Source organism: Rattus norvegicus, chromosome 2 (assembly GCF_021556685.1).
Source record: "Rattus norvegicus strain SHRSP/BbbUtx chromosome 2, alternate assembly SHRSP_T2T, whole genome shotgun sequence".
Lineage (NCBI taxonomy): Eukaryota > Metazoa > Chordata > Mammalia > Rodentia > Muridae > Rattus > Rattus norvegicus.
The window spans coordinates 240,521,071-240,547,964 of NC_141535.1; the positions used below are offsets into that span (position 1 = coordinate 240,521,071).

At 44.0% G+C, this 26,894-nt stretch overlaps 1 protein-coding gene, 1 long non-coding RNA gene and 1 other non-coding gene across 9 annotated transcripts in view; 1 reads left to right on the top strand and 2 right to left on the bottom strand.

The window, feature by feature from the left end:
- The window catches only part of Adgrl2 (adhesion G protein-coupled receptor L2), a 618,928-nt gene that overhangs the window by 500,857 nt on the left and 91,177 nt on the right, over window positions 1–26,894 (bottom strand).
- On the bottom strand, window positions 11,593–11,700 carry LOC120101209 (U6 spliceosomal RNA). The gene has a single exon (XR_015678924.1). It is a non-coding gene; the product is annotated as a U6 spliceosomal RNA (small nuclear RNA).
- Window positions 13,763–26,631, top strand: LOC120101101 (uncharacterized). 2 transcript variants are annotated; one of them, XR_015672687.1, is made up of 4 exons: window positions 13,763–14,526; window positions 15,156–15,251; window positions 16,655–16,854; window positions 25,371–26,631. It is a non-coding gene; the product is annotated as an uncharacterized LOC120101101 (long non-coding RNA). The 2 variants fall into 2 exon arrangements; XR_015672688.1 differs by having other exon boundaries at window positions 14,201–14,526; window positions 15,085–15,251; window positions 25,371–26,621.

Below are 26,894 nucleotides of genomic sequence, written 5' to 3' on the forward strand. Positions count from 1 at the left end.
GTGCATGTGTGTATTCTATACTTAGGGAGGTTTTCTTTGGATAGGAAAACTAATAAACATGTTCATATGGACGCACACTCACACACAATGACTCTGGTAAACAGTGAGAAACTCAGTGAAGAAAAATAAAGAGCATTCTAGAAGATACAAGTTAGTTTCTATTGTGCATTTATTGCCTACGTGAAACACAAGTCTAAATTCATAAAGAGGAACTGGTTTAGTTCTCAGCCTGCTCTTTGAAGTTGGTGCTGCGTTCACTGTGGGTGACTTCAGTGACCAGCAGTCTTCTCCCCTGGGTGAGAAGTGGAGTTGATCGTTTGCCTTCAACCTGAGGGCTAGGTCGATGGGTAAGGGCTGGACAGAGGGAGTAAGACATCTAGCCCTCTTTAAGTTGTCTGACTCTTTCTGCCTGGTCTTGAAGTCATAAGTGCTAGGTCAGAAGTCAGAAGAGAAACCCAATGCTGAGAGAACATTCCAGTAACAGTGGGTGAAAGAACAGGGCTCACTGCAGAAGTGTGTAAGGCTTTATTCTTGACGTGAAGGTAGATTTGGGCAGCCATAAGTGACATGACTCAATATGGAAACAGTTTCATGAAGTTTTATAGTTAAAGAACAAAACGATATCATAAGCCACTTTGGAAATGCACTGATATGAACGTTAGGTAGACGAGTTAGAGCAAAACAGGAACGCCCGAGTTCTGGGGATTTGCGTTTGTGGCGGTGCTCTTAGCTTCTGGATTGATAGACACTGGTGGTCCTTAAGTGAATGAATACCAAAGGCTTTGTGTGCCAGTCCTGGGGACTCGAGAGACACAGAGGTGGACAGTGAAAGACTATTAAGTTTATAGTTTGGATTGCAACAGTCTAAATCTTTTCAACTACAAATCTCTTCAGTGGTTTTAATCTCTTCAGTCTCGTAGAACCCATAACTCGGGTGTGGCTTTTCTTTCTGAGAACTTCAGATCCTGCAAAGCCAGATTTAAACTGAGCCTTTACCAAGCTCCAGCCTAGGAAGGAACCATCACTGAGGGTCAGCACCTCAATCCTTCAGGACTGAAGTAATGAGCTCCGAGTGACCTATCCATCGGAGTCCAGTCCACCCTTAGCCAAGGGAGAGGCAGGAGCGCTCTTCCTCACCGTGCCTCTGGGTGTTTAGTTGTGCACTGGAGAACAGTTGGAACAAATGCCGTGTTCTCTTACAGATGAGCGAGACTGAGGGAAAGAAGGGTTAACTGACAAATGTGCCCCTTGGGAGAGTCTGACTCTCACTGTGTCACACTCGTGTGCCACCTTAAAGTCTACCCCTGATGCCCTCACAGTGAGGCCAGTACCCAGGGCATCCTGGGATACACCACGCAGCAGGCGACGGCTAGTTCGCTCTTACCATTTTCTCCATGGACTTTCAATGGTTAAAAGTGAGGCCCTCTACCACTGGGAGCCATCGGTCCCCACCAAGGGTGCTTTTCCACTATAGGACCTTGCACCGTCCTTGTCCCCAAGGCATTATGCTGTCCGTGGCCTTTCAGTGGATTGGAATCTTAGAGAAATAAGAAGACTATGAAGGAGATTGACCCGCACTAATCTATAATCCTTTCATTGTGTTGTAAAATTATGAGAATTATTCAAGTGAAGTAGGAAATTGACTGCCATTTGATTAAATAAAAAGGGAAGGAGAACAAAGTAATTTTCTTAAATTGAGGGCAAATAACTGTCACACAAAAAAATCAAATTTCTTGGCATACAAATAGGTCACATCCTTTGACTCCCAGGCACGTTTGGGTGGGAAAGGAGTAAGTGGATGCCTGGCCCTAGATACCCTCACCCAGAGCTTCCCTCAGCCAGATGGACCTTCCTTAACAAGGAAGGAGATCAAGCTGCTGCCTGAGAGCTCCTGGGCGGAGTTCCAAAGGGTATTTACCGTTTAGTTTAGCAATTTCCATTCCGGAGACCTTTTGTGCACAAGCAGAGGGACAGCTCTCGACAGAGAGGAAAAGGGGCGGTGGATGAGGCGTGTCTACCCTCCCCAGGAAACTCCTGATAGTCTCGAAACTTCCTTGTCAGACTAGTGTACAATCCGGGGCTGTTTCCAAGCAGGAAGTATGATGTTCCAAAGACAACTTGACCTCCAATTGAAAATAGTCCTGGCCAAGTAGGTGGAAGGGGGGCTGATGAGACGGGAAGAGACATCGGGCCTGGTGTAAGTCAACCGGATCAACAGACACAAGCGGGTTAATTTTGTTAGGAACACATGCTAACATTTCTCTCATGACAAAAGGAAAATCCCGATTATTTATTCCCCATGGAGTACTTGGGCGCCCCGAGTTTCTAAAACGTTCAGTTAAAAAGTCAACATAATTACAGAAAGCAGCCCTTAGACAAGAGTAGCCTGTTTCATCTCTGGCATCCTCACTGGGGTGGTTCCTCTGAAGCCTTGACAGCATCCATCTTCCAGGAGCAAGCCTCAAGACTGGTTGCTGTGGGCTTTTACACGCTGCTCCTCAGTGACAGCCCCGATGGTCTCCCAGACCTGTAAGCCTACAATTGCCCTATTGTTTTCTTTGCAGTCAGAAAAGCCATGGTCCCCATAATCCCAACGGTCATGTCCCCTCAGCAGCAGGTCCCCATCTCTGGTTCCCAGAAGGGCTTCAAATGCAGGCAATAGATTAGCATCTCCATGGCGTGGTGCAATCTATGGCAAATCCATCTGCAAGAGCCCTTTGAAAAGGGTGGTCAAGGCTAAATGATTTGCTGTGAGACAATTGTGTTCTTGAGGTGGAGAGAAATTAGGGATAACTTCTAAGGACTGAATGCACTGGCTGAGGGGCAATACAGCGCCTGAAGACCTCTTGCCCTCTCTCAGCATTTTGTTCTGTTCCAAGGGATGGGGGAAGGGAACGCCCAATTGTGTCCTGATGATCAGAACATTCCCTCCCGTAAGAGTGCAAGAAAGACACATGCCACTACCAATTAACCGTCAGCGGGGCAAGGTATTTATCCTCTCTGTCAGATTCTGTGGGAAGCGTGCCTTATTAGCATCGAAGCCCAAAGAAGTAATACAGCAGTCCCCGTTTGCTTATCCTCCCAGGAAAAGCAGACCAAGTACTCTGGGTTTGGAAAAGTAAATAAGGAGATAGATAATAAATAATCACTCCTTGTTCTTCCTGGTCTCTACTAGAATCCCCAGATTAAAAATAACCCAATGAAATCCCATTTCCTCCCCGCTACTCTCTCTGCTTTTACATTTACAGGGGCTTTCATTTTAAATCAGTTCTATCCCAGGCCTGCTTTGAGTGATCAGGGGCTGCTAATTCCCCTACTAACCATCTCCCACCCTTTCCTGTGCACCTCGCTTCGGCAGAGTGGCTGGCCTGGGAGTGAGAGAGTCTCCAGGGCCCATGTTTGTGGCCCCATCAGAAGACATTTCTTCCTTGCTTTCCCGGCATTTATCAGAGGGATCTGTGGTGAGCGGTGACTAGGGACTCACTTTTCATCCTCTCAAGTTGTGGTTAGGCTTAGTGGCATTTCTTTCTTATCCCAGCCACCAGGAGTCAATCCTCCCGAAAAATCAATCTCTCTCTCTCCCTCTCTCTCTCTCTCTCTCTCTCTCTCTCTCTCTCTCTCTCTCTCTCTCTCTCTTCCCTACCTCCTTCCTTCCTTCCTTTCTTTTTTTCTCCCTGAAAGAGATGGCAGACCTCTCAGTCCCCTTCTTCACCTGTAAGATACAGACACAGAATCATCTGTGCTCTGTACATCAGTTGGGGGAAAACAGGCAATGGCCAGCTCCTTACATTCTCTGCTTCCCAAAGTTAATTTATATGTTTTTTTTTTATTAAGGGCCTTAGAAGAGGCTGCTTTCCTGTAACTAAACTGCTGGTATACCTTTTCATTAAAGAATCAGGGATGACTAGTACTGCCACTTTTTCATATTGGAAAAAAAACATAAGCCAAACTTACAGTGGGAGGACTTAGAGTGTAGTGTTAGCATTTTGAGAACAAACTAGGAAAATATCAAGTAACCAAAATTGTTAAGATAAAAGAAACGGGAGCTGTGACGATGCCACTTGGTCCGCGTCTTAAGTCAGCACTTAATGGAGTTTAGCATTCCATGAATCAGTTTGGAAGATATAAAAGAACCATATAAGGTTGCCACCATCCTATATTGCCAAGCCAGAACTGAACTACACCAACAAGACCGAAGAAGGGAATTGGAATCTTCAGTCATTTCTTAAAGTAAGGGCATGGTAACTGGAGTGGGTGGGGCTGAGGAAGGAAAGCCATCAACTCAGAGTGCAAGAGAGCTTTGTCGGGAATGAGTTGTGACTCCTATGCCACTAGCCCCCGGTGGGGGAGGGGCTTCAGCAGCAGCAGTTTCCTGAAACTCACCAAGCCCCTTCCCACCTTACAGCATTTGACTGGAAATGTGTGTCCTGGGACCCTGAAGGAGCTCTCCTCGCCGCTCTAACCACAGTGCTAAAACCCATCCTCTAGCTCCTAGCCCTTCCCCCCCCCCATTTCCATGTCTTTCCCATTCTTTTCTTTTCTTCTTTTTCTTCTTTTCTCCCTTCCATTTGCCCCTTGCTGGCTGGGTCTTCTGTAGCCCAGGCTAGCCTGGCTCTACAGCAGAAGAGGCCATCAGACTGCCAGCACACCAGCCTCTATATCCAAAGGACTAAAATTGCAGGTGTGTGTCCGCCCTCCACACCCAGATCATAAGCACTGGGGGTTGAACTCGGGACTTCTTACGTGCTAAGCAAGCACTTGTTCAAACTGAGACCAATTCTCAGCCTCTTGCTTTATTTTTCTACAAGGGCTTGTTACTGCCTGGAGGTCTGTGGTCACTGGCTCAGGCTACGCCTCTGTGTTTCAGTCTGAAGGCGGGAGGCCATGTGCTTTTCGTCTTCTTGTCAGCTTCTCTCTGCTGCTACATTCACACATGTGTGTAACTGCATAATCCTTTCTATTTCATTTTATTGTTGCCAAGAAAATGATTCTGCAGAGCCCGCACTGCTTGTCAGCTTTTTCTTAATATATTTACTTTATGTATATGAGTGTTTTGTCTGCATCTCTGCCTGCGTACCGTGTGGGTCTAATGCCTGGGTAGGGCAGAATGAAGTCTCCAGTTCTTTGGGAACGGAGTTACAGACTGTTGTGAGTGTGTTTGCCTGCTAGCACTGGGAATGAATCTAGTCTTTTGAAAGAGCAGCTCTGGAAACCACTGTGTGTGTGTGTGTGTGTGTGTGTGTGTGTGTGTGTGTGTGTGTGTGTATGCACTATATGTGTGTGTGTGTGTGTGTGCGCGTGTATGTGTGTATTTTGAATTATAAAACCACTGTTTTATAAAGAAAGCGAGGGGGCCTCAGTAGCGCAGTTCAAGGTACAGTAGAGGGAAGTGAATACTTGAGTCTCCTCACCACAAGTTCTTCCAAGCAGCAGCCTGTGCTTTTCATAGAACATGCAACCAACTGAGAGTTCGTAGAAATCAGGCTGATTAATGATTTAGGGAGTGGAGCCATTTCTAACACCAGGGTGGGCTGGTTGTTTAGAAGGAACGCGTCTCTCCCAAAGTGACCAGATCGGACAGAACAGGACCGATGGCTCACACTGCTATGACGGAAGACACCATGACAGAAGAACAAATACAGATTCCTTTAATCAGGAGTTCTGTGGCACAGGGCTTCACTCACAAGACTCGGCGGACCAGGGAAACCAAGTTTTACAATTGGGCTTGAGAAGATTGTCAGAGGGGTAGAGCTGTGTGTCACACTTCCGAGGGGCAGGGACAGCCACTAACAGAACCATGCACAAGTCCGTGGGAAGCAGCAGAGTATAGAGAAGTGAGAATGGACGAAAGAAAATGATCAGATGCTTGGACAGAGAGGGGAGGCCAGCAAGGCTGGGCGGCTGAGAGGCCTCTTCATGTTTCTGTGACACATTCCTTCCTCCCAGGTATGGGGCAGAACCTTACTGTACAATCAGAGAATTAGGTCACGGAATTCCTCTTTGGCCGCACATAGGGTGGCGGGGGAAGGTCAGAGCGTATTTCTAGTGCTCTGACCTGCCTTGAGGGGAAGAGGCATTCTGATTTCTGTGAATTGCTTCGGGGAAGAAGCACAGAATGGTAGCCCTCAGACAGGAGGGAGGCAAAAGGCCACAGAGGGACTCTGAGCGTCTTTGAACATCTTTCTCTTTAAAGTACTCAGTGTGTGAAAGGCCTACTCACCGGGATATCCCCCCTGTGAGCCCCAATCCTGTTCTCCTAACCTTGTGACTTATTGACACCTCTGTAGTTCTCTTTGCAGTTTATCCCAAAGCAGAAAATGTTTACGGACACACAAGTTTCTCCTGGAAAGAGAAGGTGACAGTAGGTGCCAGGAGACGCGCAGTGAGCTACTGTTTCCCACGATGATTCACTGAGAAAAGACACAACACAGAAGAAGGCTTGTAGACCAAGCAGCCTGACTGCCAACTGCATCGGGTCACTCCAGAAAGGACTGCTTTGAGTAAGCTTTATGAAGAATTCACAGATATATTAGACATATTTCTAATTTTGGAGCTCTTATGGGGGTGACTCAGATCCTTTTTATTTTATTTTTATAATTTCCTTGAAAACTTTTCTCTGTCTCTCTGTCTCTGTCTCTCTCTCTCTGTCTGTATGTCTGTCTCTGTTTCTGTGTGTCTCTGTGTGTCTCTGTCTCTGTCTCTGTCTCTCTCTCTGTGTGTGTGTGTGTGTGTGTGTGTGTGTGTGTGTGTGTGTGTGTGTGTGTGTTGGGTATGAGCCACAGTGTCCTTGTGGAAATATAACTTGTGTAAGATCAGTTTTCTCTTTCTGCCCTATGACATTCTGGGTTTGAACTCAGGCTGTCAGGCTTGGCAGCGAGTGCTTTTAGCGAGTGCCTTTGCCAGCTCACCCACTTCTCCGGCTCCTTTTTGTTCTTTTGAGACAGAGTCTCATACCTGGAATATACTGTGTACCCAGAAGTGACTTCGGACTCCTCATCTTCATGCTTTGGCCTCCTGAGCACTAGGACTACATGTGTGTATGTAGGCTGTTGTGTGATCATGGGAATGTAATCCAGGACTGTCCGCACAGGAGGAAAGCTGAGCTGCAAAACGAAGCCCTTGCCGGGAAACTGGGACTGGGCATAGTTTTCATTTGTGGGGCATATGGGCTCACTCAGAGATATTTTTGGAAACGTGGCACTCCTGGGTATCAGAGTTCAGGGCCTGATATCCCTAAATATGGCATGTTGGTACACCAGTGTGCCTTGAGGCTTGGGTAATCCCTCTGCCACTGAGCTCCGCTCTCCCCTGCTGCTGCTCTATTTACTGTAAGCTGAAGAAATCTGAGAGCTGAATAGAACCAAAAAGTTTCCCTCACTGTTCTCCCCTGAAACATGGCAGAATCCTCTGACCTACGGCCTCTAATTGGAAGTCCTAAGACTGCCATGTCTCAAGTATTCTTTCTTATACCTGACGGCAATAAAACCTGGAGATGTAGGCTTTGCTTTCTAAGCAGCCAGGCTATCAAGGTCTGGTCCAATCTTCTGTTGTTACTCAGCTGCATTTCCACATGATGACCCACCAGGTTTTGGAAGATTGTCTATAAAAACGCAGGGGCTGCTTGTTTGTCTGTCTTCCTTTGTGAGGGCTACACCCAGTGGAGCATGTCGGGTAAACAATGTTGCTAGCATTTCCCCTGCTTATGTTTACTGGAGGGTGGTGAGTAATGAACCTGGGCTAGAAGAGAGAACTCTATAACCATGTCTTTTATAGGTTCTGGGTCCAACAAAGGTGTCCACGCTCTAGCACCTGCTCAGAAGACTGCAGAAATGCAGGGTCTAGCTGAGAAAAGCCATCTAAAGGGCCATGATTTTTCTTGAACTAATATTTGTAAGATTCCAGTAATTTGCCTGTAGCATTGAAGATGCAGTTTTCCTGGTCTCTTGCTTCTCAAACGTGGATGAAGAGTAGCAAAGCTTCCTCAGGTTTCTTGTGTTCTTGTTACTTTGTTTCCCATTATGGGAGGTCAGATGTGAATCTTGCGCTAAGGGGAAGGAAATTGCCCCAGTGTGTACACCTCGAGTTTAGCACAGATTTCTCTCTTGTAAACCAGGACCAACATCTCCTTTCCTTCCCATTGATGATGCTTAGCAAAGGTTGACATGAATGGGGGAGGGGACCAAATCTTGTCTGTATATGTGATGAGTCTCTCTCTCTCTCTCTCTCTCTCTCTCTCTCTCTCTCTATATATATATATATATATATACATATATATATAATCTTTCTCTCTTCCCTCCCTCCCTCTCACCTTCCTCCCCACTGCTTTCTTTCTCCCATTCATTTACACCACAGAATAGAACATAGATGGGGGATTCCTAGAGCCTCTGTGGATTAATCCATCCTGTCCTGACAACTGGATTCCCAGAAACAGAGAATTAGACGTTTGAACTGGAATTACCTTAGGTTGACTGTGTACTCACTTGAAGGCTGGTCCATAACGGAACCTCCAGCAATATTAGTTACTAGTGTTGATATTAATTGTTCCCTTTAAGACACCAAACAAGAACTAGCAAGGTAGGGTATAGAGAGAAAGCACTTGGCCTACAAGCACCATGATCTAAGTTTGATTCTGGGAATCCATGGTAGAAGGAGAGAAAAGACTACCAATATTGGTCTTCTGACCTTCACACAGGCATGATTTAAACACACACACACACACACACACACACACACACACACACTGAGAGAATGAATGAAGAATGAATGAATGAATGAGTAAATAAATAAACCCAGCATTTGTGGCTGGATATACTCGGTGGCAGTGAGTTTGCCTAGGGTGTGAGAATGAAGTTTTCATCTCCACCATTACAGCACATAAACAAACAAGGATTCCCACGTTCAAATAGTTAATTCTAGTGTCTTGGAACCACTGCTAACGCCGTGACACCGAACAATTGGTAACCACTGGGCTGACTTTTATGGTGGTGAATGAAGAATAAAATATTAAACAACTTAAGAAAAATCAGGAGACATAGATTTTTCAGCCATTGCCCACTCAAAGGCAAATCTGTCTTATTTTAGTAGCTCTAATCAAGAAGATTAAAATCAGAGGCGAGGCTCAATGCTTTTGATATATGGAATAAAAGTGTACATTTACGTTTAGAACTACCGGGCACAGTGATAGATGTAGTTATTTGTGGTAAAAGTGGATCACTGGCAGAGCCTCTCAAGTATGCGCACAGGACAGAAACCTCCAGGCACTCAGAAGTCTCAATTGGCTTTTGAGCCACACTGTGGTTTGTTTTACTTTACACCAGCTCTAAGAAGACACTTCACGTCATTGTGTCTATTGGAAAATCATTATGGTGCAATTAAAAGCAATGTTGTTTCACAGATGGACGTGAGCCCCAAGTCTCTGTGTCTCACGCCTGGCCACTTCCTTAAGTGTCTTGTGACTACGTGCTCTCGTGATGGTCGAGAGACCCAGCTGTCGAGAGACCCAACAGATGGCAGTTGCTGGGATGTGTCACCCTTCCTGGGGAGCCTCTGACACCGGAGCTGGGGACCTCCATCAGCGCTGGTGTGCAGATGACTCCTTTCAAGGAACAGTGGATTGGAATGTTCGGTGACAAAGTTAATCTCCCTCCAGAAATGAAGGAAATTGAATTGCCCTTATGAAATGAGGTGCACAATACAATGCTGACATTGTCCCTTTGAAAACTTTTGCATTCTTGTAGATGAGAGTGCCAGACTAAGAGGATGGTGACACATTAGACAATATACCCCTTTCTCTTTGGGAGGAGAGCAAACCTACACTGGTCTTCTTTCTCATTGTGTGAAGCTCTAGAAAGATCGGTTTTATATTTCCTTAGGAAAAAAAAAAGAAAGAGCAATTTAACCTTGGCCTTGGTAATGACATGACTTGTTGAATGACATGGTCTATAATGAAATTACCCTAAGTGGTTTGAGAATTAATTAAGTGGTTTCATTTTACATTGTAGCTGGCATTTTAACACAAAACACTTAAGCCTCCCTCTTCACTATGGCTCCTGTACATATATGTGTGGGACACTGCATGAAGAGGAGACCTAAGTTGGGGACTGTGAGCGGTGTGCTTATCGCTGTGGGATCGGGCCTCATTACTCAGAAGGTGGGGAGTAGGTGGGTTCTGACTCATGTTCCTTCCTGTCAGTCACACAAAGGACCGTGGTGCTGGAGCCTCAGTTCTGTCTAGAGAACATTCCGGTCTGTCTGGGTATGCAATTCCATGACACGGCAACTTGAATAATAGGTACAGGCCATCCCCTGTGTCCTGCAAAAATGTTCTGTGTGCACCGCCTGCACCCTTCCAACATCTCTAAGTGGTGTAGACTTGCATTACTTTGGCTCAAGTATAAATGTCAAATTTTCAAAGCAGGGTGTGTGAGGGTTACTATGTACTTTACGGTTAAGTTTAATTTTTGTTAAAATTGTTGTCTCTCTGATGTTATCAAAATTATGTCATGATATATATATATATATATATATATATATGTATATACCTAAAATTTCTATTTACTCTAAAACTGTGACATTTGTATTTGTCTAGTGATGTCTGAGAGGAAGAAAGCACCCGCAGTATGTGCTTCCTGTTCATGGAAGGGCATTTTGGTTTTACCTGTTGCTCTCTAAAGGTTTGTCAGTGCACCAAACACAGGAAGGACAAGCTGGAAAAAGACTCCCTTTCTAGTAAACTAACTAGGGAGAGTCAGAAGAGAGCCTGGTATAAAGGACATAGTGTCCATTCGGAATACATTGTATATGTCTGAGACAAATGGATACCACTAATTCTAAGAGCTAACTGCACATCAAGCATTGTACGAAGTCCTCTACAGACATCCTTAGCTTGTATTTCAGGCTGGAGAGATGCCTCAGAGGTTAAGAGCACTGACTGCTCTTCCAGAGGTCTTGAGTTCGATTCCCAGCAACCACATGGTGGCTCACAATCATCTGTAATGGGATCTGGTGTCCTCTTCTGCTGTGTCTGAAGACAGCTACAGTGTACTCACATACATTAAATAAATAAAACTTAAAAGAAGGTTGTATTTCACCCATGTGTGAGACGACTTGACATACACTTGGACAGTACACTTAAAACGGTGTCAAAGCTGACATATGACCAAGCTAATTAGGTCATCTCCCAGACTCATGCCCCCCCCCTTTTTTTTCAGAAAAATTAATTTCTTCCCTCTAAAATTTACTATTATTTTTCTTGTTGTTGTTTTGTTTTCCATGCAGGGTTTCTCTGTGTAAATCCCTGGCTGTTCTAACTGCAGATCAGGCTGGCATCAAACTCAGATCTGCTGACTCTGCCTTCCCAGGGCTGGAATTAAAGGTATTAGCCAGCCCTCCCTACCAATGCTCTTCCTATGTATCTGTTTGCAGAGTTCTATCATACTATTAATGGATATGTGGGATAATTAAAAACATTGAAAATATGCATTTGTTTGTATAACGAAAGACATCTCTGTCTGTTAAAATACTAAAATTTCTATAAAAATCTGATAGACAACAAATACGTGTTTTTTGGTTTTTTTGTCTGTTTGTTCTTTTTTAGCTATGGGACATTTTATGAATATGCAAGCTACCTTTGACAGGGACCATGATAATCTTCTCTGCATTGTTCCAGTTCTAGTATATTTGCTGCTGAAGTGAAAACATATATGCTCTTTTGAAAGATTCAGAAATACTTGTAATAAGTAGACCGCTATTTCAAAAAAATAACACTGTAGTTTGTAAAAAAAAATAATTTAATGATTTTTCTTTCATGGAAATTAAGTGAAAACTCTTCTCACTTACTGAATGGAATAAGTGTGTAATAACTGTAGTAAGAAGGCTTCTCCAATAGCCTGCAGATGATAATACACTCCAGGCTGAGACTGTGTAGGAATGACACAACTGGGCACGCTTTCAAAGGTAATTAGTGTGTCAAGGTCTATGCAGTTCCAAGGTTGAAGAGGGGACAAGATAGAAACTAAAAGGAGTGAATTATAGTGAAAACCCCCCTTTCTGTGTGTAAATGTATGTGCTATATATGAATGTGGTATTTGTTTGTGTTTATATATATGTGTGGTATATTTGTGCTTCTGTGTGTATATATATATATGTGTGTGTGTTTGTGTGTGTTTATGTTTATGTCATGTGTGTGGTATATGTGTATGTGATGTTTGTGTGTATGTGGTGTGCAAGTGCATGTGTCTGTATGTATGTGGTGAGGTGTGTGTATATGTAATGTGTGTGTACATGTTGTGTGTGTACATGATATGTGTCTCGGGATGTGGTATGTTGTGTGTGTGTGTGATGTATGTATATGTGTGTTTGTGTTTATGTCATGTGTGTAGTATATATGTATGTGCTGTATGTGTGTATGTGGTGTGCAAGGGCATGTGTTTGTATGTGTTTTGGTGTATATATGTGTATGGTGTGGTGTATGTATATGTAATCTGTGTGAATACATCTGTGAGTGTGTATGTGATGTGGTATGATGTGTGTGTGTGTGTGTGTGTACGCGCGTGTGTGCGCGCTCATGCACACGTGCTGGGACTCAAACATCGCTCCTCATACCTCAGAGGCTATCCGTCTGACAATGCAGCTGTGCACCAGCCTCTGCATACTTCCTGCAGCACTAGGAAATAAGTAGAAGGAAAACAAAGCCAGAATGCTCTGTGCTCAACTCTGTGTCTTGCCATGATGCTGGTTCGGGACATTGCTGACATTTACGTGGACACGGCACCTTCAGTGGCCCCACACAGCATAGAAGCACATGCAGCTGAGATGAAGTAAAGAACACAGAACCTGTGTGGGGTCAGGCAGTGTAGATCCGAGCCCACAGAGAAGGCCCTTGTAGAGCCGCACTAGTGTGCCACCATCCCACTCCTCCTGGAAGCCGGTGACAGAGATCTACTTTGTGGAAGACTCCTGAAAACCGTATGAGGTGCCATGATGGTACAGCCTCAGTTCTGAATAGCTATGAACCTTATCTGCAGTTAAGATATTCATATATGACCAAGAGGTGGATCAATAGTAAGAGGAAGTGAGCAGACTGTAGGCTTTGCGTTGAGTCTGTGCTATTAGGTAGACATGATTTAAATGACTTTTTTTCTTTCCCTGAAGAAAAAAACACCTAATGGGAGAAAAACGAAGCTCTGAAGGGATCACATGTCCCTAAATATTTCGTAGCTATGTTAGCTGCAGCAATGTGTTTCCAGCTTTCCTCCAGAGGAGTATTTGCTCACAATTCTTTACTTGCCAACTGCAAACCCAAAAGTCATTGTCTGAGGCTTCCGTGGTTTCCCTGTTGGTGGTTCTGTCCTTGGCTATCTGCATAGAAAAGCCAAACTCCTTGCATGTACAAAGACAACGTGTACCCGTGCTTTTACCCAGCTGATATTCAGTGATTTACCGTTTAACCTAGTTCATCTTCCGTAGCCCGGAGTTCAAACAGAAACAGCTGCTGTTAGGCATGGAATAATATTGAACTTCCTAGCCATGGCCTGTGAGAGTGTCTTCCTTAGCTTTAGCTACTGAACCCATCTGGCCTTTCCCCTATGTCTGGCAACAGACGGAGAGGCAGAGGCGCTGTTTACTTCCCTCAATGCAATCTGGGACAGGATGTATAATTATGTGAGCAAAAGATCTTCAAATCAAAATTCCTTGTGTTAGCAGCGGTCTGCGGCTCTGGAGGACAAAACAATACACTTTAGCTTATTATCAAAGGAACGGCGAGAATTTCAGGAAACACGGACCATGCCCACTGAGCTGAAATTGATTCAAAGGGTAGAGGTGTCCCTGGCTGCAATCTGCAGGGAAACTTACTCTCTTACAACTTCTATTTGCTTTCTTTAGTGTGGAAGTTTAGGCGTTTGGTAAGCTTCCCTTCTCAGAGCTTTGGAAGAGATATCTTCACAGACACAGAGCTAGAGGGGTGAGGACACTGTCTAAGGAGGTAGGTTTATCTAAAGCCTAACGCAGGGCTAGGTCATCTTGCCTATGTAATGAGCTTCGGGCCAGCCTGGGCTACATGAGAACCTGTCTCAGGAAAACAAAGCCAAGTAAAGCCAAACAGTATAACATGTTCCAACGTAGCGGTGTACTGCATCCGGGCAACTGGCAGGAAACCCTTGGTTCCATTCATTATGTTTGGTTTTCCTGTCTGGCTGGCCACAGGACGGGACATGTGTACCTGGACTCTCAGCTTTATCTCTCCTTGAGGAGAAGCCATCTAAGCGTTTGTTTATAGCAACTAGCTAGCAGGTTTTCATGTGGGCAAAGAATGTACTGGTATGGAGAACTGAGCCAAAATGACCATGGTTCTATTAAAAAAAACACACACACACGAGCAGAGCGGACATTCCACTTTGACACACATCTGTCTGTGTAAGATGCTGCAAACTGAAGACCAGGCCCTCCTGCGTCAGGCTCAACAACTTAAAGAAGTTGATCTGGGAATCTTCCCCGCGCTCCTTCCTTAAGTGCAAACACTGACAGGTATGTTAAACGATTCTTGTTCCGTTCTTTGCTCAGTTCCAAGATTTATAGGAGCTCTAATTTGAAGCCTGGCAGAAATGTCCCCGTACAGACAGCAGGGGTTTCCCCCACAAAATTTCATTATAATTGTTTCCAGGCCCCAGGGCAAATTCTTATAAGGAAGCAGATATTTAAAAATAACGCTCGCATTCTCTTTTCCTTTTAAAACTTCGGAAAGTGGATTCTCCCGCCTCGGTTTGTTTTTGAGAAGGCAGATGTGCTGGCTTGTTTCCTTCTGAGCAGCTTTCGCACATGGATTTGGTCGATGTTATTAGAGACCATGTTTTCACAAACAGTCGGAAACAAATCCAGTCTCTCCTCAGCCACACCATTTTCCCCAGTGCGGTAGAGCGCTTCTGTTAGACGGTAGAGCATGTGAATTGAAATACCAAGGACATCGTCTTGGGAAGGAGCTGTGCGTGTGGATGGGTCTAATTCTCATGGGAAGTGGTGGGCTAGGGGTTGATGGCGATTGAACTTTTCCATCCTGCTTCAAGGACTAGTGACCTTTTTAAACAGCCTATCGCAGGACAGCAATCTTAAAGGTAAAAAAAAAGAGAGACTGGAGACATGTATAAAATCTTTTGAAGAGGTGACCTGGCTACGTTGGAGACAAGGAGACCGTGTATGGATTGCCAAGGGATGCTTCTCTGAGGAATACTGAGTCCAATTCAGTTCACAATGAGGTACTTTTCTCCCTCCCCTGACTGATGACACGCTAAGGCAGGAGACTGTCATGTTGCTCATCTCTTGTGACAGTTGTGGCTCAGGAAAGACAAGAGAAAGTCCTTTCTCTTTACCCTTCCTCTTTTCCTTTCTCCCCCTCCCTCTCCTTCTTCCCTCCCTCTGTCCTTTCCCCTTTCTCTTCTTTCTCTTTGGTGACAGGGCCTTCCTGTGTTGTTCTGTCAGGCTTTATTCTGGCTACATAGCCCAGTCTATCTAGCCTTCCACTCTCAGTGACCGTCTTGGTACAGCCTTCTGAGTGCTGGGATTACAGATATGAGCCACCATGTCCTGCCACAAAAATGTATTTTATTGGTTTCATATGGCACAGAAGCCTTCAGAGTCCAGGAACCAACGACACCCACAAGGCTATATTTCATGCTTAAGTTCAACGAAGAATGGAGCCTTGTACAGAACTGTGATTAGCCAAAAGCTATGTTATCTAATGCAACAGACTGAAATGGGAGCCCTTGCAAGGCCAGTTTTTCTGGATTCTTCTTGGGTACTGTGTAGTTCTGAAATCAAAGTCTTATGTCTTACTGCTGATGGGGGTGGGGATGGGGATGTGTTAGAAAATACTTCTGTAGTGTCTTTGGATTCTAGTTGTTAGGAGTACTCCCCTTGGGGAAGAGGAACACTGTCTAAGTCAGAGAAGGTCTGCCTCTGAGATGCTGGCAAAGCCCCAGCAGAAAGATCTTAGTACAACAGCTCTTCTAGGTATCTTTTCCACAGCCCCAGAAGCATGGTACCACCAAGACCGAAAGTCTAATGCAGAGGAATAATTCAGTCAACAAGAAGCTCACACTGTTGCTAAGGAAGGAAAAGAACTTTCAAAAGTTACAAAAAAAAAAACAAAAACAAAAACAAAACAACACACCAGAACAAACAAAACACAACTAAACAAACAAACAAACAAACAGTCACCACATAAAAACCCCAAACCCAAAACCAAAACCCTCATGTGGGAATCTAATGGTGAGTTGGCAAGGGACATGGGGACTTTTGAATACTATCTAATAAAGAGTCAAGGTAACGAGTCTATGAGTTACCAGTGTAATGATTTGCTAACCTAGAAGACGCGGACTTTTACTTTCAGTCCTCCTGTCTCCTTTCTCTGCGTGCGGTGCTGCTAGGTGTGTTATTACCACACCTGGCCTAAAATATAGTCTCAAGATGTAAGTTCTTTTTAATTGTATTTAGTAACCCTCAGTTAATTTTATTCTTTTAAAAGGGATTCTTATAAGTCACCCTACTCACAGATCACGGCCAACTTTGTCGAAATCTGTAGAATGTAGTTTAGGGACAGGTAAACTGTACTTTACAGGAAAAGGATAGCGTAGTTAAGGAAAATGTTTGTTGTTCCTAGAATGCAGCTTGGCATAGAAAGAAAAGCTCTTTACCTCTTCAGACTGTGACTCCTTCAGCGGCTTTCAGGGACAACTTGCCTGAGTTACCTGAGAAACTTGGACACGTGCGCATTCCTGGGATGCAGGCCAGATCTACGGAGCCTGTTCCCGTGCAGTTGCGCGCAGAACCGGTTTCACTACACCCGCTTGTAGATGCTGTGTAAGTGCGGACGACTGGGAAGGCTCCCTTTCGGGAACTCTTTAACCTACATATTAATTTAGAAGCCCCGCCCTGCAATAGTAAACCAGCAGGGGTAGCTCCCTGAATGTGTGGAGTGAAGAAAGGGCGATCGCTTTCCTGTTGTGCTCCTGCACTCTGTGAATTATTTCGTATGGGGCCAAGGCACTCAACCAAGATAGCGCTACATCGACAAATAAGTTCATTTTTCTCTGTTACAAGACTATGAGGGATGTTACTTGGATGCAAACTGTGCACTGTTTCCTTCTTCCCTCATCAGAGGGTCATAATCAGCCAGCCACAACTAGGAATATACAAAGGAAATTGACTATTTCATGTATGTCATGTATTCAATAATATTTATATCACGGGAAGATAAATAGGTACTTTAAAGCTAGCTACGGGAGATAGTGAGGGACAAATCTCAGTAAAGCCATAAACTCTTTTAACAGGGGGCAGAGATTCTGGATTTGCCAACCATTAATTCATTTTCTCTTTGTTTTTAACCAGAATGTTGTTCAGTGTGAGCGCCATGGAGTGTTTATCTTCGGGGACAAACATTGTCCTTGAAAGTCCAGAATCTATATGTTCTCATCTGTAGGTATTTGCCGAAAGTAAAATCACTTCTGTTTTAACAAAGAAGGAAGAAAAAATCAAGCAGCTAATGTTCACATGAATTCATTCGTTTCATCATTCAGCAAATAGTTATTGACTTACTATGTGCATAGCTAAATAAGATAAGATCTCTTGGAAAAGCTCGTAGCTTAAAATCCTGAGAGCAGGGGATAAAAGACCTGCCAAGGGGCTGGAGTGCGGGAATCCAGACTGGTCCGGAACTCTACTCCTGCTTTAGAGAACCCTTGCTTGAGTCTCGGTGAAGGCAACATAATTAGACAGCTAAATGGGGTCCTTGAAAGTAGTGTTTAAGGGTGAGCAGTGGGCAGGCAGTCTCCGTGGACATTCTGGGACTAAGGCAGAAAGGATCCCTTCTGATATTTATCACAGACGGTCCCCCACTCAGTTCCTGAGATTCTGATTTGGGACACACACCCTGGAAGTATTCGTGAGCTCGGTCATTAGCATCTCCATCTAATTCCCTCTCTGTTGAACCAAGCTGTCATAGGCTTACTAAAGAAGCACTAAGTGTTTACAGACCACCGTTATGATCTGGTTCGTTCTGCTTCTTCTTAGTGTATCTTTTGTCCGGGGGCGGGGTGTTGGTCATCCCTTCCTCACCATTGTTAAGCAGGGTGTGTCGACATCCGGTTTCTTTATGCAATTATGTTTTTAGGATCTGCGATAGTTTTGTCTACTAAAATGATTACCCTCGAACTACCGAGGCTGCTGCTCCAGATATTTTAACAAAGAGACTATACAAAGGGCGCTGGTGACTCTCAATTAAGAATGTGATGAGTTGAAGGTAGCTGAAGTGAAGCGAGTTGAAGTCAGCGAGTCATTCCAGATTCTTTCTGAGATGCCCCTAATTCCTTTGTAACATCCTTCTAATTGCAGCATATAAACAGAGACAAAACGTGAGTTAGACCCTGTACACGGCAGATTAATCTTGTCCTTTTCTGGTTAAAACCGTTTAAATTCTCGCTTCTAGTACAGTTGAACAAAACAGAGTGCTCTAGTCTTCGGTGCTTGGCTGACTAGCTTTTGGCCTTCCTCCTTCACGAAATGTTTGCTTTTAGTTGGAGATGTGTAGTCTAGAAGAAATCCCAGGGTTGCAGGTTGCAGGTGAATAGCTACATGGGAAGTGAAGATGATCGAACTTCCTTCTAGACCCTGTGAGTCAAATAGGAAGAACGCCGGTTGGATTTTTTTTTCCTTTTCTTTTGAAACAATGGGGAGCACGTGTCATGTAATTTTCAAGTCTTGTATACAAATGACGGCACTTCTCTGCTTGAGGTCTCGTCTTAAAGACAGGGCCTGTTTCCTAGAGCCTTTTCATCACAAAGTGAATCTGGAGCCTGCGATTAGACTCCAGAGCTATTTAACAGTGCCAGAGACATGAGGGAACTTCCACAGCATTTCCTTCAAGCAAGATAATAACTCTCCAAGGAGCAGCCTCCGCGTTGGGTCAACCCGACTCAGTGGGAAGAGCGCCACCTATTGACCGTGGCCGCAGAGCGACGGCACCTGGCCACCCTTCCTGCTCGCCCCCACCCCCAGCTCCTTTCCCCAGAGAGCTGAGGATAATAATAACCTTCTGAGGTGGTCTGAAGTTCACCTAAGTGTTTTCATATCACGCCTTATAATTTGAGGCAAACACATGAATTTAAATCAGTTTTTCAAACAACCAGGCCTCTCTTCTCGTTTACTAGAATGGGGGGAAAAATCAGTTTTATTACCTTAAGGATGCCAAACAGTGCCATTTTATTACTGTGGGAAGCTGGAAGTCATTTCCGAACTCTTTTGGCAAGGGCGCTAGGTAGAGCGTCCAATTCAGCCCTTTAAGTGTCTTCTGAGAACCACCACACAGACTGTGATTTACTGTCTGCGGGAGTTAAAGGGACCCTTTCTACCCTGAGACTGGAGAGAGAAAGGTGAAGCTTGTTTACCAAGCATCCCAATGAGACTTGCGAGACCAGGAGAGGACTCCGGAGCAGGAGGCAAAGACGTTTTGAGGACACACACTTTTTTTCAACATATAATCCTTATTAGGGGACAAAAACATATATGTTGAAAGTTCTCCGAAGTTGTAGGAATCTGCGTGTATATTGATACATGGGTCTTCGGCCAGAGTCACATGCGTCTTAGAGTTTGTGAGGACGCGGTGTTTTCCCTCTCTCTCCCTCTCTCCCAAACAGGGTTTCATACACGTCCATGACAATACAAGGTTGTAGCTAAAGATACACAAAGAGAAGCAGGCACTGAGAGCCAGAGGATTGGGGCGGAGGATTAGGAGTTCAAAGTTAGTCTCTGCTACTGCGAGTCCAAGGTCAGCCTGGGCTTCTTGTGATCTTGTCTCTAGACACACCTGAACATACACATTTATACATATACACCTGTGTACATATATACATGTATATATATATATATATGCACATATAACCTTCAAATAACCGAAACCTAAAAATAGCATGCATACATAATTATATAAGTATGTTGTTTATGTATAATATATACATGCATACTGTATATACATATATACAGATACATATTTTACATATATATATAAAATACACACATTGTGAAGGTACCAAAGTTGCACTAACATATTCAATGGGCTCAACGCAACTGGACAAGAGTCAGAAAGATTTTTGCATGTTACTCGATTTGTAAGCAGAAGATGGAAAGGCTCCAGTCAGCCTTGTTGCTGCTCACTAGTAACAAGCAGGGATTTTAATTTCTGTGTTCTGGGTTGACTCCAATCCAGAGGGGCTGATTTCATGTAATCTCAAAGACGTTATCATTGGTGTTAATTATAACACGTTCACACACATATCTTTCTGACCTTTATGTTATTTTGAGTGTGTGTGTGTGTTAGTGTGTGTGTTTGAGTGTGCGTGTATGTTATGTGTGTTTGAGTGTGTGTGTTAGAGTGCGTGTGTATGTGTGTGTGTGTTTGAGTGTGTGTGTGTGTGTGTGTGTGTGTGTGTTAGGGGTGCAGGGGTTGGCTGGCTTGCCACTTCATGTTGCCCGTAGTCATAGCATTAGGTCCCAGGAGTAAAGACACAGAGACAAACAAGATATTTAACTTGAGGACATATTATGCTGCGTGTAACTAGCCTAGTGTTTGGCATACAGTGGGCTCTGTTTAAATATCTAGAAAATAATATCCAATAATGTTAAGTTATGCAATCACGAAAATAATTGTTCGGTCACTTAAAAGATGAGAAGCTGTTTGCCAATGTAAAAGAGTTTTGATAAAATTCATTTTTATTGACAAAACTCAGGACCACTGATTTCAAGGAGACAGGCCAGTCTTCCCTCTGTGTTTTTCTGCTTTGATGATCACTGTCAAAAGGAGCTCTCCAAGAAGACTGTTGTTTCTTCCCTGTAGTAAACAGCTCAAAATCTTTCAAGGGCAATGCTTCTCCGATAACAGCCTGCTTTTTTCTCTTTTTTTTTATCTTGATTAAGTGAGTAACCCGTCAATTAATTGTTGCAGCATTGTGGAACAAACTTCTGGCCTTGGGCATGCTAAGCGAGAGAGTGCCTACTGCTGGGTTACATCCCTAGCCCTTAGCAGAATGCTGTGTTCATAAACCATAAAACAAAACTATCTGTAAAGGCAGCCTGAAGTTCGCACATATGTTTCTGTAGGTGATATCATTTTCTTGCAAAGATGCAGTTATTAATGAGAAAATCATTCTATTTCATCTATTTTTGTTCTGCCAGGAGAGCTCTGTCACGGGGAGTAGACATAAATCACTGGAAATTGTGTGCACTCTGCTTTTCAGCACTCAGATGATGTATCTATCCGAAAGTCGAACCTACACCCAGCAGGTTTAGGATGTCGGAGTGCGTTCACTGTGGAATCGGGTAAAGGTGACAGAGGTCAGGTTTTGCAGCAGCATCTTTCAGAGCAGTGGCCAAGAGACAAGAAGGACCCCATCTAGAGACATCAATGCAGGACAGACTCTTCATGGTGTGGCGACTAGGGAACCCAAGGCCCCCTTTCCTGATGGGGAGTAAGTGATGCTGAAGGGAAGGAAGAAGAACTTCCCAAGAGCAAACATAACCACTACCTTTTGAATCAGTGCCAATGGCTATTCAAAAAAAATATGTTTTAGGATGGGTCAAGAGTGTTTCTCTTTATGAAAAAAAACAGGCGATGTGCACCATTTCCGGTATTTGGTACCATTTACTTTGTTTATACCTGCCTCGCTCTAACCAACTCTAACTCAACCAAATATGTGTGCCATTTTATTCCTTCTATCTCTTCATAAGTCTAAGACCCCAGGGGGTCATGTGCTTTATGCCTCATTCACACACTATTAGCTAATGGCAGGAAGACACTGAGGTGGGAGTCTCCTCTCTCCCGTTGCTTGAGAGGGTCCCATGGGACTGAGAAATCAAAGCGGGTCGGCACAGTACAGGGGGACAGGAGCAAATAACAGTTCATTGAGGATCGAGAGGCTTGTAAGTCACGTCTCTGGTTCTGGGAAGCCTGTCCCAAGAGCTCAAGTGTCAGAGGTAAGTGTTAAGAACTAGGGGATGGCGATGAGGACAGGTCGTTCAAGGCACAAGGTCTCGTGCATGTAAAACGTCATCCTTAGAGTTTATTTCCAGTCACAAAGTCAAAATGACAGTGTGAAGGAAGCGTCACCTTGTCACACAATGTGAAGTAATGACAATGTAGTAAGTTGACCCTTGCTCATTCTGGTTGGTGACTTGGGAGAAGTCACTTATCTGCTTCAGTTTCCTGTCTTGCAGAGTTAAGAATGGCTGCCTATCTCAGGGTGAAGACTAAATGAATTTAAACACGAGGAGCTGAAACGTATGTGGATTAAAAGAACATCATAACAGCACACTTGATATTTACTCTCAGAGTGAGAGAAGCAGGAAGTTGGTAAAGCCCAGTTGTGGTGCATTGGTGAGGGTGTTTCTAGAGAGAATTACTACTTGAGGTCAGAGAGTCACACCCTAAGAGTGGACTGCAGGACCCCAGGCTGGAGACCTGGGTGAGTCAATGAAGAAGAGAATGTGGGCCCTAGCCTGATGGCCTGAAAGCTCAGAGACAGCCACATTAGTTTTTTCTCCCTTCCCTTGTTTCCTTCGGGTATTCCTCTCAGCCAAGTAAAGTCTCACAACTCTAAATAGTAGTTGACTTTCCCTCAGATTACAGTTGTACTATTGATGACAACATGATCGTCCTTCGAGGACATGTCACAAAGCTATCAAAGTGGGGTTCACTGCACCTGGAAACCATAGTCTTCATCCTCCCTTAAACCTAAAACCTATACAAGATGGGAAAAAATACTGGGAATAATGCAGGTGCCCCTCGTTCAAACTTTCTTTGCTACCATCAGATTGGGGCCTTCTAACAAGATGCTTGCCGTGCACTGGCATACAAACAGCACTGGTATGTTTCTCACGGGTTGTTCTGAACATCAAATATGGTGGTGTGCACATGACTGGAATCACCCGAAGTTCTGTTCCCTCACCCAAGAAAACCTGTCAGAGGTGAAGAGAATGAATAGAGGCTAATCTAAGCATTCTGAGGGAAATATCTTTCCCAAAATACAGTCCAAGCTTGAGAGATCACATATAAATAGTCCCATCTCCACGGGCCAGCTCTGGAAAACACTCTTGAACGTTACTGCCGACTTTGATAGCCTCCCCTGGCGTCTCTGCCAGGCCTTGCTCTCGGCTGTGGCTATTCTTAGCACACCCTTGGATGATACTGTAGCTTAGATGTGGATGGCTCCTCCAATCACGCTGGAGGCAGTTATAATGGCACCTAAAACAGTCATCTGGAGGATGGACTAAGCGTGATCACCTCCCGAAGTCTCTCTCTAATGTGCATATATAATAGTATATATTATATACAATATCACACATGTCACTGTAAAATTTTATATATACATATAAAATAATCATATATATGTAATAATTATATAATAATTACATATATATGTATATATGTAAAGCTTTCTTTTATCCCACACTAGGGACAGAACTGTGGGGGCTGTTCTCTCCCTCTAGTCTCCTTCCCCTCTCTAAAACTTTTCTCCCACTCATCCTTCCTTCTCGTCCAACGGCAGGCCTCATTCTGTCTTGTACCTGCCTTCACATGCATAATGACATCATCCTACACACACGCACACACACACCCTCATCTATAATCCTTAGAGAAACCCAAGAGAAGATAGCATAAGAGTAATTGAGTAAGAAGCATTGAACACGCTAACCTCTTTGCTGGGTATAGATCACATGGACTATTAAAGATTGCTAATCTTGTATAAGATAGAAATTCAAACTAAAAATAAAAAACCCCAAATTATATAGGAAAACAGATATTGTTCCAGATCTTTTTCTGGAATTATTTTTTTTAATTGCAAATATTGTTTGAAGTCTCCGAAGCCAGTTGATTTGAACAGTATGTGCAGACCAGCTTTAAATAAATTGCTCAGAGCTCCATGCCGTTAAAATCTTTGGTCTCTCCAACATCTTTGCTGTGTCTCTCTGATATACCAATTACTTAATACTGTTACATCTAAGGCCAGGGTTCGTTAGTCTGCCTGAAGGCGCACAGAGGTTCCAAGCTTCTATTTTTTAAATTATTTTTCCTTGCCTGCAACCTGATTTCTTCTGGGTCTGACCTAATTCCTTTGATGCCCAGGGCTCGTAGGCCAGGACTAATCTGGAGGAAAGGTGAGACAACTGAGAGAAAGGCTGAGGAGAGAGCGGCACCGGGAGCTGTGCTATTCAAAGTCCAAACCAGCACGGTCAAAGAGAATCGCGCAGGTTCTACCCTAGTTTGTAGAGAAGAACTCGACGCACTGTTTCTAACATAGGCTTTTCCTCTATCTTGGTTCTTTTAGGTAGTCAGCACTTTCCTGCTGGGGCAAAGTGTTGTGGGGGGAATGCAGGATTGGGGCACGATAGCAAACTGCGAATTGGTAGCATGGCACCATGAAACTCAAAGTAAGAAAAACGTCTGCTTAGAAAGAGCACTGTGGAAGCCATCATCATGGAAAAGGTTTTCACAGAAGGGCATAGAAAGGTCACGTGATGCTCTCAGCTTTGTTCTTTGACTTCAGAACGTGCTGTGATCCAGACTTTCCTGGACCTGTCCATTTATTTATTGTACCTCTGGGTCTGTTCTCAGGAGCGGTTTCCCTTCGGGAAGCAGATTCTTCTTACTGCTCAAATATGCTCCAGACATCTTGTAGTCATTAGGCGCCTAAGGCAGGGCCAAGGGGCAGATTTTCCTAGCGTCTTCGCTCATCTTGATTTTGGATTACTTTGAGTCTTGAAAAGCGGGAAAGTGACATTTACCCTCCTTTGCTTACAAATGGCGTATCTCTTTGTTTGAAACGTGAAGGAATCATAATTTTGCATGGATCTACAGAAAAGGGGTGGCTGCGGTGTCCACTTGCGATCTGATGAATGAGGGCTTACAAAGCCATCATGACACCTGCCACGATCAGAAGAGAGATTCCACCTAAAGCAGGGAGATTAGCAGTGGTGGGAACCATTCTCAGCACAGTACCCTGCCTCACTATGGGGAGATTTTATGTATACACACCACCAATGTCCATATTCATAGAGTGCTTGGCTTCCCAACTTGATATTCACGTGGAATCCAAGTTCATGCTTGCTAGCCATATGAACAGTCTGTGTACTGTATGTAAGCCAACAGGAGCCACCGAATTTTGGAGCTCCACTCAGCCTGCTTTAGGTGCCTGACTGATGCAGCTTCGTGTTTTGCTGATTCTAAAACCTCATCTTAGGCATTTTAAAGACCAATTTATTCACAGGCTATTTATAATGCTACTTGGTACAAAATTTACTCTTTGTGTGTGTGTTTTTTTTTTCTGCAGTGAATGGAAAAAATAAAAAGAAAGAAAGAAGCAAAACGGAGGAACTCGACTGGCCCTGAGTTTTGGCACCAGATGAATGAAATAAAGAAGTAAAAGAGAAAGAATAGACTGCCCCTAGGTACCATGATTGTAGATCAAAAGGAGACCATAGCCAGAGGCTGGGGCATCTTGGAGAGGCCGGAGTGGACTTGACCCTGAACCAGGCCATGCAAAGAAAGGACATGTTCAGGGAGAGGCAGATCTGGATGCCAGGAGGGTAAAGGGTAGAAAAGAAAAGACCAGGTAACCGAAATGGTTGGATTATATAGGGGAGGGGAGCTGGAGGGAGGGCTGCCTAGCCTCTGGGCTATAGACGTTTAGGTGTAGCCAGCACCAGCGGGCAGGCCCTGGAACAGGTAGGGACTGAGGGTTTCAGAGAGAACCTGGTGGCCAGCTCCTGCTTTGATATGCTAATGGCCACCTTTTTCCTAGGTTAGAAACCCAGGTTTGCATTGTGTACATTTTCTTTTATACTTTTCTATTTGAGTAGTGTATGCAGCAGTGAAAAGGGCCAAGTCCAGAAAATATTCCTAGAGGGAAGGAAGAACAGGAGTCAGGGAAGGGATGAGAGAGGAAGAGGAGAGAAGAGAGGGGAGATGTAAAACCAGTAACTCACAATTTATGAATGTAGCAGGTTTCATTAGTTGCAGATAGAATACTGGCATAAGTTGGAAGGCATAGGCAGGGTTGGCTGGGTATTGTTGCTCTATTTTATTTAGCCTGAGCCCACAGAATCAACATTTATACACTGATGGAAAATGTTGGCAGTTTGATCTGTTTCCGAAAGAACTGGAAAGGTCACTTTAAAACAGCAACGCTCTATGCCATCTCCTATTGATACAAAGAACTAGAAGGTCGATTATTAGAGTGAGCTGGTGCGACTTTATGTCGCTGGCCCCTCCCATACAGACTACTGAGCACCCAAGATCAGAAAATCCATCTTCAGTTTAGACCCAGGACCATACCTTAGTTTATCTGGCAGAGATACCAGAAACCCCCCATGTTTAGCCGGTTTACACTGCTTAGTTTTGAGATCCATTGTAGCACATGTGTTGGGCAGGTAAAAGACAAATTTGCATCTGTAAACGTGTACACCCTTGGGGACAGCTGTATTTATGCACAGGTGAACCAGGATCTTTGAGCAGTAAATATATGCAGTTGACATTTTTATGCCTCTCATTTTTTTAAATAAAATTATTTTAAGCACAGTTCTAAGCACGCCAACAGCTGATCCTCAGTATTAAGCTGCTTGTGAATTCTTCTACGGGTTTACCTTATAATCTACGTGGTTCATAAACAAATATTACGTACAAAGTTTATATGTATATACATTTATTTTTCTAAGACACCAACATTTTTATTACTAAATACAGTAAAGGGATAATTTATTTCTACCTTATTAATGCAACCACCCATTCATAAAGAACTCCAATTATACTAAAATAAGAAAATGCTTTGAAAAAGACGAGCGCGATCTTCTTATAG